Source organism: Zootoca vivipara, chromosome 16 (assembly GCF_963506605.1).
Source record: "Zootoca vivipara chromosome 16, rZooViv1.1, whole genome shotgun sequence".
Classification (NCBI taxonomy): Eukaryota; Metazoa; Chordata; class Lepidosauria; order Squamata; family Lacertidae; genus Zootoca; species Zootoca vivipara.
Window position 1 is genome coordinate 41,273,424 of NC_083291.1, and position 14,159 is coordinate 41,287,582.

A 14,159-nucleotide genomic window follows, 5' to 3' on the forward strand; every position below is an offset into this window, starting at 1 on the left:
CATGCAGTTCTACTCAAGAGTAAGCAACTAAGCGAAATAAAGCCATGGAACGCTTATTTGCCTTCTATCTATGCATTCTGAAACTCCAACAATGTTTTCTGCTTCAATTTGGCTCATTTTACAAAGATGCTTATTTCTGGCGTGAACATGCAATTCTACTCAAGAGTAAGCAACTAAGCGAAATAAAGCCATGGAACGCTTATTTGCCTTCTATCTATGCATTCTGACACTCCAACAATGTGTTCTGCTTCAATTTGACTCGTTTTACAAAGGTGCTTATACCTGGAGTGAACATGCAGTTCTACTCAAGAGTAAGCAACTAAGCGAAATAAAGCCATGGAACGCTTATTTGCCTTCTATCTATGCATTGTGACACTCCAACAATGTGTTCTGCTTCAATTTGACTCATTTTACAAAGGTGCTTATTCCTGGAGTGAACATGCAGTTCTACTCAAGAGTAAGCACCTAAGCGAAATAAAGCCATGGAACGCTTATTTGCCTTCTATCTATGCATTCTGACACTCCAACAATGAGTTCTGCTTCAATTTGACTCATTTTACAAAGGTGCTTATTCCTGGAGTGAACATGCAGTTCTACTCAAGAGTAAGCAACTAAGCGAAATAAAGCCATGGAACGCTTATTTGCCTTCTATCTATGCATTGTGACACTCCAACAATGTGTTCTGCTTCAATTTGACTCATTTTACAAAGGTGCTTATTCCTGGAGTGAATATGCAGTTCTACTCAAGAGTAAGCAACTAAGCGAAATAAAGCCATGGAACGCTTATTTGCCTTCTATCTATGCATTCTGACACTCCAACAATGTGTTCTGCTTCAATTTGACTCATTTTACAAAGGTGCTTATTCCTGGAGTGAACATGCAGTTCTACTCAAGAGTAAGCAACTAAGCGAAATAAAGCCATAGAACGCTTATTTGCCTTCAATCTATGCATTCTGACACTCCAACAATGTTTTCTGCTTCAATTTGGCTCATTTTACAAAGATGCTTATTTCTGGCGTGAACATGCAGTTCTACTCAAGAGTAAGCAACTAAGCGAAATAAAGCCATGGAACGCTTATTTGCCTTCTATCTATGCATTCTGACACTCCAACAATGTTTTCTGCTTCAATTTGGCTCATTTTACAAAGATGCTTATTTCTGGCGTGAACATGCAATTCTACTCAAGAGTAAGCAACTAAGCGAAATAAAGCCATGGAACGCTTATTTGCCTTCTATCTATGCATTCTGACACTCCAACAATGTGTTCTGCTTCAATTTGACTCGTTTTACAAAGGTGCTTATACCTGGAGTGAACATGCAGTTCTACTCAAGAGTAAGCAACTAAGCGAAATAAAGCCATGGAACGCTTATTTGCCTTCTATCTATGCATTGTGACACTCCAACAATGTGTTCTGCTTCAATTTGACTCATTTTACAAAGGTGCTTTTTCCTGGAGTGAACATGCAGTTCTACTCAAGAGTAAGCAACTAAGCGAAATAAAGCCATGGAACGCTTATTTGCCTTCTATCTATGCATTCTGACACTCCAACAATGTGTTCTGCTTCAATTTGACTCATTTTACAAAGGTGCTTATTCCTGGAGTGAACATGCAGTTCTACTCAAGAGTAAGCACCTAAGCGAAATAAAGCCATGGAACGCTTATTTGCCTTCTATCTATGCATTCTGACACTCCAACAATGAGTTCTGCTTCAATTTGACTCATTTTACAAAGGTGCTTATTCCTGGAGTGAACATGCAGTTCTACTCAAGAGTAAGCAACTAAGCGAAATAAAGCCATGGAACGCTTATTTGCCTTCTATCTATGCATTCTGACACTCCAACAATGTGTTCTGCTTCAATTTGACTCATTTTACAAAGGTGCTTATTCCTGGAGTGAACATGCAGTTCTACTCAAGAGTAAGCAACTAAGCGAAATAAAGCCATGGAACGCTTATTTGCCTTCTATCTATGCATTCTGACACTCCAACAATGTGTTCTGCTTCAATTTGACTCATTTTACAAAGGTGCATATTCCTGGAGTGAACATGCAGTTCTACTCAAGAGTAAGCAACTAAGCGAAATAAAGCCATGGAACGCTTATTTGCCTTCTATCTATGCATTGTGACACTCCAACAATGTGTTCTGCTTCAATTTGACTCATTTTACAAAGGTGCTTATTCCTGGAGTGAATATTCAGTTCTACTCAAGAGTAAGCAACTAAGCGAAATAAAGCCATGGAACGCTTATTTGCCTTCTATCTATGCATTCTGACACTCCAACAATGTGTTCTGCTTCAATTTGACTCATTTTACAAAGGTGCTTATTCCTGGAGTGAACATGCAGTTCTACTCAAGAGTAAGCAACTAAGCGAAATAAAGGCATGGAACGCTTATTTGCCTTCTATCTATGCATTGTGACACTCCAACAATGTGTTCTGCTTCAATTTGACTCATTTTACAAAGGTGCTTTTTCCTGGAGTGAACATGCAGTTCTACTCAAGAGTAAGCAACTAAGCGAAATAAAGCCATGGAACGCTTATTTGCCTTCTATCTATGCATTCTGACACTCCAACAATGTGTTCTGCTTCAATTTGACTCATTTTACAAAGGTGCTTATTCCTGGAGTGAATATGCAATTCTACTCAAGAGTAAGCAACTAAGCGAAATAAAGCCATGGAACGCTTATTTGCCTTCTATCTATGCATTCTGACACTCCAACAATGTGTTCTGCTTCAATTTGACTCATTTTACAAAGGTGCTTATTCCTGGAGTGAACATGCAGTTCTACTCAAGAGTAAGCAACTAAGCGAAATAAAGCCATGGAATGCTTATTTGCCTTCTATCTATGCATTCTGAAACTCCAACAATGTGTTCTGCTTCAATTTGACTCATTTTACAAAGGTGCTTATTCCTGGAGTGAATATGCAGTTCTACTCAAGAGTAAGCAACTAAGCGAAATAAAGCCATGGAACGCTTATTTGCCTTCTATCTATGCATTCTGACACTCCAACAATGTGTTCTGCTTCAATTTGACTCATTTTACAAAGGTGCTTATTCCTGGATTGAACATGCAGTTCTACTCAAGAGTAAGCAACTAAGCGAAATAAAGCCATGGAACGCTTATTTGCCTTCTATCTATGCATTCTGACACTCCAACAATGTGTTCTGCTTCAATTTGACTCATTTTACAAAGGTGCTTTTTCCTGGAGTGAACATGCAGTTCTACTCAAGAGTAAGCAACTAAGCGAAGTAAAGCCATGGAACGCTTATTTGCCTTCTATCTATGCATTCTGACACTCCAACAATGTGTTCTGCTTCAATTTGACTCATTTTACAAAGGTGCTTATTCCTAGAGTGAACTATCTATGCATTGTGACACTCCAACAATGTGTTCTGCTTCAATTTGACTCATTTTACAAAGGTGCTTATTCCTGGAGTGAATATGCAGTTCTACTCAAGAGTAAGCAACTAAGCGAAATAAAGCCATAGAACGCTTATTTGCCTTCTATCTATGCATTCTGACACTCCAACAATGTGTTTTGCTTCACTTTAACTCATTTTACAAAGGTGCTTATTCCTGGAGTGAATATGCAGTTCTACTCAAGAGTAAGCAACTAAGCGAAATAAAGCCATGGAACGCTTATTTGCCTTCTATCTATGCATTCTGACACTCCAACAATGTGTTCTGCTTCAATTTGACTCATTTTACAAAGGTGCATATTCCTGGAGTGAACATGCAGTTCTACTCAAGAGTAAGCAACTAAGCGAAATAAAGCCATGGAACGCTTATTTGCCTTCTATCTATGCATTGTGACACTCCAACAATGTGTTCTGCTTCAATTTGACTCATTTTACAAAGGTGCTTATTCCTGGAGTGAATATTCAGTTCTACTCAAGAGTAAGCAACTAAGCGAAATAAAGCCATGGAACGCTTATTTGCCTTCTATCTATGCATTCTGACACTCCAACAATGTGTTCTGCTTCAATTTGACTCATTTTACAAAGGTGCTTATTCCTGGAGTGAACATGCAGTTATTCTCAAGAGTAAGCAACTAAGCGAAATAAAGGCATGGAACGCTTATTTGCCTTCTATCTATGCATTGTGACACTCCAACAATGTGTTCTGCTTCAATTTGACTCATTTTACAAAGGTGCTTTTTCCTGGAGTGAACATGCAGTTCTACTCAAGAGTAAGCAACTAAGCGAAATAAAGCCATGGAACGCTTATTTGCCTTCTATCTATGCATTCTGACACTCCAACAATGTGTTCTGCTTCAATTTGACTCATTTTACAAAGGTGCTTATTCCTGGAGTGAATATGCAGTTCTACTCAAGAGTAAGCAACTAAGCGAAATAAAGCCATGGAACGCTTATTTGCCTTCTATCTATGCATTCTGACACTCCAACAATGTGTTCTGCTTCAATTTGACTCATTTTACAAAGGTGCTTATTCCTGGAGTGAACATGCAGTTCTACTCAAGAGTAAGCAACTAAGCGAAATAAAGCCATGGAACGCTTATTTGCCTTCTATCTATGCATTCTGAAACTCCAACAATGTGTTCTGCTTCAATTTGACTCATTTTACAAAGGTGCTTATTCCTGGAGTGAATATGCAGTTCTACTCAAGAGTAAGCAACTAAGCGAAATAAAGCCATGGAACGCTTATTTGCCTTCTATCTATGCATTCTGACACTCCAACAATGTGTTCTGCTTCAATTTGACTCATTTTACAAAGGTGCTTATTCCTGGATTGAACATGCAGTTCTACTCAAGAGTAAGCAACTAAGCGAAATAAAGCCATGGAACGCTTATTTGCCTTCTATCTATGCATTCTGACACTCCAACAATGTGTTCTGCTTCAATTTGACTCATTTTACAAAGGTGCTTTTTCCTGGAGTGAACATGCAGTTCTACTCAAGAGTAAGCAACTAAGCGAAGTAAAGCCATGGAACGCTTATTTGCCTTCTATCTATGCATTCTGACACTCCAACAATGTGTTCTGCTTCAATTTGACTCATTTTACAAAGGTGCTTATTCCTAGAGTGAACTATCTATGCATTGTGACACTCCAACAATGTGTTCTGCTTCAATTTGACTCATTTTACAAAGGTGCTTATTCCTGGAGTGAATATGCAGTTCTACTCAAGAGTAAGCAACTAAGCGAAATAAAGCCATAGAACGCTTATTTGCCTTCTATCTATGCATTCTGACACTCCAACAATGTGTTTTGCTTCACTTTAACTCATTTTACAAAGGTGCTTATTCCTGGAGTGAATATGCAGTTCTACTCAAGAGTAAGCAACTAAGCGAAATAAAGCCATGGAACGCTTATTTGCCTTCTATCTATGCATTCTGACACTCCAACAATGTGTTCTGCTTCAATTTGACTCATTTTACAAAGATGCTTATTTCTGGAGTCAACATGCAGTTCTACTCAAGAGTAAGCAACTAAGCGAAATAAAGCCATGGAACGCTTATTTGCCTTCTATCTATGCATTCTGACACTCCAACAATGTTTTCTGCTTCAATTTGGCTCATTTTACAAAGATGCTTATTTCTGGCGTGAATATGCAGTTCTACTCAAGAGTAAGCAACTAAGCGAAATACAGCCATGGAACGCTTATTTGCCTTCTATCTATGCATTCTGACACTCCAACAATGTGTTTTGCTTCAATTTGGCTCATTTTACAAAGATGCTTATTTCTGGCGTGAACATGCAGTTCTACTCAAGAGTAAGCAACTAAGTGAAATAAAGCCATGGAACGCTTATTTGTCTTCTATCTATGCATTCTGACACTCCAACAATGTGTTTTGCTTCAATTTGGCTCATTTTACAAAGATGCTTATTTCTGGCGTGAACATGCAGTTCTACTCAAGAGTAAGCAACTAAGCGAAATAAAGCCATAGAACGCTTATTTGCCTTCTATCTATGCATTCTGACACTCCACCAATGTGTTCTGCTTCAATTTGACTCATTTTACAAAGATGCTTATTTGTGGAGTGAACATGCAGTTCTACTCAAGAGTAAGCAAGTAAGCGAAATAAAGCCATGGAACGCTTATTTGCCTTCTATCTATGCATTCTGACACTCCAACAATGTTTTCTGCTTCAATTTGGCTCATTTTACAAAGATGCTTATTTCTGGCGTGAACATGCAGTTCTACTCAAGAGTAAGCAACTAAGCGAAATAAAGCCATAGAACGCTTATTTGCCTTCGATCTATGCATTCTGACACTCCAACAATGTTTTCTGCTTCATTTTGGCTCATTTTACAAAGATGCTTATTTCTGGCGAGAACATGCAGTTCTACTCAAGAGTAAGCAACTAAGCGAAATAAAGCCATAGAACGCTTATTTGCCTTCTATCTATGCATTCTGACACTCCAACAATGTGTTTTGCTTCACTTTGACTCATTTTACAAAGGTCCTTATTCCTGGAGTGAATATGCAGTTCTACTCAAGAGTAAGCAACTAAGCGAAATAAAGCCATAGAACGCTTATTTGCCTTCGATCTATGCATTCTGACACTCCAACAATGTTTTCTGCTTCAATTTGGCTCATTTTACAAAGATGCTTATTTCTGGCGTGAACATGCAGTTCTACTCAAGAGTAAGCAACTAAGCGAAATAAAGCCATGGAACGCTTATTTGCCTTCTATCTATGCATTCTGACACTCCAACAATGTTTTCTGCTTCAATTTGGCTCATTTTACAAAGATGCTTATTTCTGGCGTGAACATGCAGTTCTACTCAAGAGTAAGCAACTAAGCGAAATAAAGCCATGGAACGCTTATTTGCCTTCTATCTATGCATTCTGACACTCCAACAATGTGTTCTGCTTCAATTTGGCTCATTTTACAAAGATGCTTATTTCTGGCGTGAACATGCAGTTCTACTCAAGAGTAAGCAAGTAAGCGAAATAAAGCCATGGAACGCTTATTTGCCTTCTATCTATGCATTCTGACACTCCAACAATGTTTTCTGCTTCAATTTGGGTCATTTCACAAAGGTGCTTATTTCTGGCGTGAACATGCAGTTCTACTCAAGAGTAAGCAACTAAGCGAAATAAAGCCATAGAACGCTTATTTGCCTTCTATCTATGCATTCCGACACTCCACCAATGTGTTCTGCTTCAATTTGACTCATTTTACAAAGATGCTTATTTCTGGCGTGAACATGCAGTTCTACTCAAGAGTAAGCAACTAAGCGAAATAAAGCCATGGAACGCTTATTTGCCTTCTATCTATGCATTCTGACACTCCAACAATGTTTTCTGCTTCAATTTGGCTCATTTTACAAAGATGCTTATTTCTGGCGTGAATATGCAGTTCTACTCAAGAGTAAGCAACTAAGCGAAATAAAGCCATGGAACGCTTATTTGCCTTCTATCTATGCATTCTGACACTCCAACAATGTGTTTTGCTTCAATTTGGCTCATTTTACAAAGATGCTTATTTCTGGCGTGAACATGCAGTTCTACTCAAGAGTAAGCAACTAAGTGAAATAAAGCCATGGAACGCTTATTTGTCTTCTATCTATGCATTCTGACACTCCAACAATGTGTTTTGCTTCAATTTGGCTCATTTTACAAAGATGCTTATTTCTGGCGTGAACATGCAGTTCTACTCAAGAGTAAGCAACTAAGCGAAATAAAGCCATAGAACGCTTATTTGCCTTCTATCTATGCATTCTGACACTCCACCAATGTGTTCTGCTTCAATTTGACTCATTTTACAAAGATGCTTATTTGTGGAGTGAACATGCAGTTCTACTCAAGAGTAAGCAAGTAAGCGAAATAAAGCCATGGAACGCTTATTTCCCTTCTATCTATGCATTCTGACACTCCAACAATGTTTTCTGCTTCAATTTGGCTCATTTTACAAAGATGCTTATTTCTGGCGTGAACATGCAGTTCTACTCAAGAGTAAGCAACTAAGCGAAATAAAGCCATGGAACGCTTATTTGCCTTCTATCTATGCATTCTGACACTCCAACAATGTTTTCTGCTTCAATTTGGCTCATTTTACAAAGATGCTTATTTCTGGCGTGAACATGCAGTTCTACTCAAGAGTAAGCAACTAAGCGAAATAAAGCCATAGAACGCTTATTTGCCTTCGATCTATGCATTCTGACACTCCAACAATGTTTTCTGCTTCAATTTGGCTCATTTTACAAAGATGCTTATTTCTGGCGTGAACATGCAGTTCTACTCAAGAGTAAGCAACTAAGTGAAATAAAGCCATGGAACGCTTATTTGTCTTCTATCTATGCATTCTGACACTCCAACAATGTGTTTTGCTTCAATTTGGCTCATTTTACAAAGATGCTTATTTCTGGCGTGAACATGCAGTTCTACTCAAGAGTAAGCAACTAAGCGAAATAAAGCCATAGAACGCTTATTTGCCTTCTATCTATGCATTCTGACACTCCACCAATGTGTTCTGCTTCAATTTGACTCATTTTACAAAGATGCTTATTTGTGGAGTGAACATGCAGTTCTACTCAAGAGTAAGCAAGTAAGCGAAATAAAGCCATGGAACGCTTATTTCCCTTCTATCTATGCATTCTGACACTCCAACAATGTTTTCTGCTTCAATTTGGCTCATTTTACAAAGATGCTTATTTCTGGCGTGAACATGCAGTTCTACTCAAGAGTAAGCAACTAAGCGAAATAAAGCCATGGAACGCTTATTTGCCTTCTATCTATGCATTCTGACACTCCAACAATGTTTTCTGCTTCAATTTGGCTCATTTTACAAAGATGCTTATTTCTGGCGTGAACATGCAGTTCTACTCAAGAGTAAGCAACTAAGCGAAATAAAGCCATAGAACGCTTATTTGCCTTCGATCTATGCATTCTGACACTCCAACAATGTTTTCTGCTTCATTTTGGCTCATTTTACAAAGATGCTTATTTCTGGCGAGAACATGCAGTTCTACTCAAGAGTAAGCAACTAAGCGAAATAAAGCCATAGAACGCTTATTTGCCTTCTATCTATGCATTCTGACACTCCAACAATGTGTTTTGCTTCACTTTGACTCATTTTACAAAGGTCCTTATTCCTGGAGTGAATATGCAGTTCTACTCAAGAGTAAGCAACTAAGCGAAATAAAGCCATAGAACGCTTATTTGCCTTCGATCTATGCATTCTGACACTCCAACAATGTTTTCTGCTTCAATTTGGCTCATTTTACAAAGATGCTTATTTCTGGCGTGAACATGCAGTTCTACTCAAGAGTAAGCAACTAAGCGAAATAAAGCCATGGAACGCTTATTTGCCTTCTATCTATGCATTCTGACACTCCAACAATGTTTTCTGCTTCAATTTGGCTCATTTTACAAAGATGCTTATTTCTGGCGTGAACATGCAGTTCTACTCAAGAGTAAGCAACTAAGCGAAATAAAGCCATGGAACGCTTATTTGCCTTCTATCTATGCATTCTGACACTCCAACAATGTGTTCTGCTTCAATTTGGCTCATTTTACAAAGATGCTTATTTCTGGCGTGAACATGCAGTTCTACTCAAGAGTAAGCAAGTAAGCGAAATAAAGCCATGGAACGCTTATTTGCCTTCTATCTATGCATTCTGACACTCCAACAATGTTTTCTGCTTCAATTTGGGTCATTTCACAAAGGTGCTTATTTCTGGCGTGAACATGCAGTTCTACTCAAGAGTAAGCAACTAAGCGAAATAAAGCCATAGAACGCTTATTTGCCTTCTATCTATGCATTCCGACACTCCACCAATGTGTTCTGCTTCAATTTGACTCATTTTACAAAGATGCTTATTTCTGGAGTGAACATGCAGTTCTACTCAAGAGTAAGCAAGTAAGCGAAATAAGGCATGGAACGCTTATTTGCCTTCTATCTATGCATTCTGACACTCCAACAATGTTTTCTGCTTCAATTTGGGTCATTTCACAAAGATGCTTATTTCTGGCGTGAATATGCAGTTCTACTCAAGAGTAAGCAACTAAGCGAAATAAAGCCATGGAACGCTTATTTGCCTTCTATCTATGCATTCTGACACTCCAACAATGTGTTTTGCTTCAATTTGGCTCATTTTACAAAGATGCTTATTTCTGGCGTGAACATGCAGTTCTACTCAAGAGTAAGCAACTAAGTGAAATAAAGCCATGGAACGCTTATTTGTCTTCTATCTATGCATTCTGACACTCCAACAATGTGTTTTGCTTCAATTTGGCTCATTTTACAAAGATGCTTATTTCTGGCGTGAACATGCAGTTCTACTCAAGAGTAAGCAACTAAGCGAAATAAAGCCATAGAACGCTTATTTGCCTTCTATCTATGCATTCTGACACTCCACCAATGTGTTCTGCTTCAATTTGACTCATTTTACAAAGATGCTTATTTGTGGAGTGAACATGCAGTTCTACTCAAGAGTAAGCAAGTAAGCGAAATAAAGCCATGGAACGCTTATTTCCCTTCTATCTATGCATTCTGACACTCCAACAATGTTTTCTGCTTCAATTTGGCTCATTTTACAAAGATGCTTATTTCTGGCGTGAACATGCAGTTCTACTCAAGAGTAAGCAACTAAGCGAAATAAAGCCATGGAACGCTTATTTGCCTTCTATCTATGCATTCTGACACTCCAACAATGTTTTCTGCTTCAATTTGGCTCATTTTACAAAGATGCTTATTTCTGGCGTGAACATGCAGTTCTACTCAAGAGTAAGCAACTAAGCGAAATAAAGCCATAGAACGCTTATTTGCCTTCGATCTATGCATTCTGACACTCCAACAATGTTTTCTGCTTCATTTTGGCTCATTTTACAAAGATGCTTATTTCTGGCGAGAACATGCAGTTCTACTCAAGAGTAAGCAACTAAGCGAAATAAAGCCATAGAACGCTTATTTGCCTTCTATCTATGCATTCTGACACTCCAACAATGTGTTTTGCTTCACTTTGACTCATTTTACAAAGGTCCTTATTCCTGGAGTGAATATGCAGTTCTACTCAAGAGTAAGCAACTAAGCGAAATAAAGCCATAGAACGCTTATTTGCCTTCGATCTATGCATTCTGACACTCCAACAATGTTTTCTGCTTCAATTTGGCTCATTTTACAAAGATGCTTATTTCTGGCGTGAACATGCAGTTCTACTCAAGAGTAAGCAACTAAGCGAAATAAAGCCATGGAACGCTTATTTGCCTTCTATCTATGCATTCTGACACTCCAACAATGTGTTCTGCTTCAATTTGGCTCATTTTACAAAGATGCTTATTTCTGGCGTGAACATGCAGTTCTACTCAAGAGTAAGCAAGTAAGCGAAATAAAGCCATGGAACGCTTATTTGCCTTCTATCTATGCATTCTGACACTCCAACAATGTTTTCTGCTTCAATTTGGGTCATTTCACAAAGGTGCTTATTTCTGGCGTGAACATGCAGTTCTACTCAAGAGTAAGCAACTAAGCGAAATAAAGCCATAGAACGCTTATTTGCCTTCTATCTATGCATTCCGACACTCCACCAATGTGTTCTGCTTCAATTTGACTCATTTTACAAAGATGCTTATTTCTGGAGTGAACATGCAGTTCTACTCAAGAGTAAGCAAGTAAGCGAAATAAGGCATGGAACGCTTATTTGCCTTCTATCTATGCATTCTGACACTCCAACAATGTTTTCTGCTTCAATTTGGGTCATTTCACAAAGGTGCTCATTTCTTGAGTGAATATGCAGTTCTACTCAAGAGTAAGCAACTAAGCGAAATAAAGCCATGGAACGCTTATTTGCCTTCGATCTATGCATTCTGACACTCCAACAATGTGTTCTGCTTCAATTTGGCTCATTTTACAAAGATGCTTATTTCTGGCGTGAACATGCAGTTCTACTCAAGAGTAAGCAACTAAGCGAAATAAAGCCATAGAACGCTTATTTGCCTTCTATCTATGCATTCTGACACTCCAGCAATGTGTTCTGCTTCAATTTGACTCATTTTACAAAGATGCTTATTTCTGGAGTGAACATGCAGTTCTACTCAAGAGTAAGCAAGTAAGCGAAATAAAGCCATGGAACGCTTATTTGCCTTCTATCTATGCATTCTGACACTCCAACAATGTTTTCTGCTTCAATTTGGGTCATTTCACAAAGGTGCTCATTTCTTGAGTGAATATGCAGTTCTACTCAAGAGTAAGCAACTAAGCGAAATAAAGCCATGGAACGCTTATTTGCCTTCGATCTATGCATTCTGACACTCCAACAATGTGTTCTGCTTCAATTTGGCTCATTTTACAAAGATGCTTATTTCTGGCGTGAACATGCAGTTCTACTCAAGAGTAAGAAACTAAGCGAAATAAAGCCATAGAACGCTTATTTGCCTTCTATCTATGCATTCTGACACTCCAACAATGTTTTCTGCTTCAATTTGGCTCATTTTACAAAGATGCTTATTTCTGGCGTGAACATGCAATTCTACTCAAGAGTAAGCAACTAAGCGAAATAAAGCCATGGAACGCTTATTTGCCTTCTATCTATGCATTCTGACACTCCAACAATGTTTTCTGCTTCAATTTGGTTCATTTTACAAAGATGCTTATTTCTGGCGTGAATATGCAGTTCTACTCAAGAGTAAGCAACTAAGCGAAATAAAGCCATGGAACGCTTATTTGCCTTCTATCTATGCATTCTGACACTCCACCAATGTGTTTTGCTTCAATTTGACTCATTTTACAAAGATGCTTATTTCTGGAGTGAACATGCAGTTCTACTCAAGAGTAAGCAACTAAGCGAAATAAAGCCATGGAACGCTTATTTGCCTTCTATCTATGCATTCTGACACTCCAACAATGTGTTTTGCTTCAATTTGGCTCATTTTACAAAGATGCTTATTTCTGGCGTGAACATGCAGTTCTACTCAAGAGTAAGCAACTAAGCGAAATAAAGCCATGGAACGCTTATTTGTCTTCTATCTATGCATTCTGACACTCCACCAATGTGTTCTGCTTCAATTTGACTCATTTTACAAAGATGCTTATTTCTGGAGTGAACATGCAGTTCTACTCAAGAGTAAGCAAGTAAGCGAAATAAAGCCATGGAACGCTTATTTGCCTCTATCTATGCATTCTGACACTCCAACAATGTTTTCTGCTTCAATTTGGGTCATTTCACAAAGGTGCTCATTTCTTGAGTGAATATGCAGTTCTACTCAAGAGTAAGCAACTAAGCGAAATAAAGCCATGGAACGCTTATTTGCCTTCTATCTATGCATTCTGACTCTCCACCAATGCTTTCTGCTTCATTTTGGCTCATTTTACAAAGATGCTTATTTCTGGCGTGAACATGCAGTTCTACTCAAGAGTAAGCAACTAAGCGAAATAAAGCCATGGAACGCTTATTTGCCTTCTATCTATGCATTCTGACTCTCCACCAATGTTTTCTGCTTCATTTTGGCTCATTTTACAAAGATGCTTATTTCTGGCGTGAACATGCAGTTCTCCTCAAGAGTAAGCAACTAAGCGAAATAAAGCCATGGAACGCTTATTTGCCTTCAATCTATGCATTCTGACACTCCAACAATGTTTTCTGCTTCAATTTGGCTCATTTTACAAAGATGCTTATTTCTGGCGTGAACATGCAGTTCTACTCAAGAGTAAGCAACTAAGCGAAATAAAGCCATGGAACGCTTATTTGCCTTCTATCTATGCATTCTGACACTCCAACAATGTTTTCTGCTTCAATTTGGCTCATTTTACAAAGATGCTTATTTCTGGCGTGAACATGCAATTCTACTCAAGAGTAAGCAACTAAGCGAAATAAAGCCATGGAACGCTTATTTGCCTTCTATCTATGCATTCTGACACTCCAACAATGTGTTCTGCTTCAATTTGACTCGTTTTACAAAGGTGCTTATACCTGGAGTGAACATGCAGTTCTACTCAAGAGTAAGCAACTAAGCGAAATAAAGCCATGGAACGCTTATTTGCCTTCTATCTATGCATTGTGACACTCCAACAATGTGTTCTGCTTCAATTTGACTCATTTTACAAAGGTGCTTTTTCCTGGAGTGAACATGCAGTTCTACTCAAGAGTAAGCAACTAAGCGAAATAAAGCCATGGAACGCTTATTTGCCTTCTATCTATGCATTCTGACACTCCAACAATGTGTTCTGCTTCAATTTGACTCATTTTACAAAGGT